At 33.8% G+C, this 349-nt stretch overlaps 1 protein-coding gene across 1 annotated transcript in view; it reads left to right on the plus strand.

Annotated features, from left to right (window-relative positions):
• The first annotated feature begins 237 nt into the window (after positions 1 to 237).
• LOC115209083 (protein strawberry notch homolog 1) overlaps positions 238 to 349 on the plus strand; it is a 115323-nt gene continuing 115211 nt past the window's right edge. The window contains exon 1 of the mRNA XM_036501129.1: positions 238 to 257. The gene's annotated coding sequence lies outside the window, so the exon portion shown is untranslated. The remainder of the gene's footprint in view (positions 258 to 349) is intronic.

Below are 349 nucleotides of genomic sequence, written 5' to 3' on the forward strand. Positions count from 1 at the left end.
TACACACTTAAATATAGTAGGAAAATCGTCTTGAGTATTGATTAATTTCGTCTGAACACAAGACTGAAGTTTGTAATAGTGAACGTGTAATCGATCGAACCGAAACTTATTTTATCGATCCGGAAGGATGAAATGCAAAGTTAACCCTAACAAAACTTGAATTCGTAATTGAGTTCAGAACTGTTAAGGATTTTTAGGCTGACAGTCTACTAATATGGACAACCTCCGAATCATGAATATTGGTGCGTTTTGATAAGGTACAAAGCAAATTGTTAAAGATATACAGCCGATGTTATCGATCTCAGTAACTAATTGGTATTTATTTTATCGATCCTTAGGTAATGAAGGT

Source organism: Octopus sinensis, linkage group LG3 (assembly GCF_006345805.1).
Source record: "Octopus sinensis linkage group LG3, ASM634580v1, whole genome shotgun sequence".
In the NCBI taxonomy this organism is placed as follows: domain Eukaryota; kingdom Metazoa; phylum Mollusca; class Cephalopoda; order Octopoda; family Octopodidae; genus Octopus; species Octopus sinensis.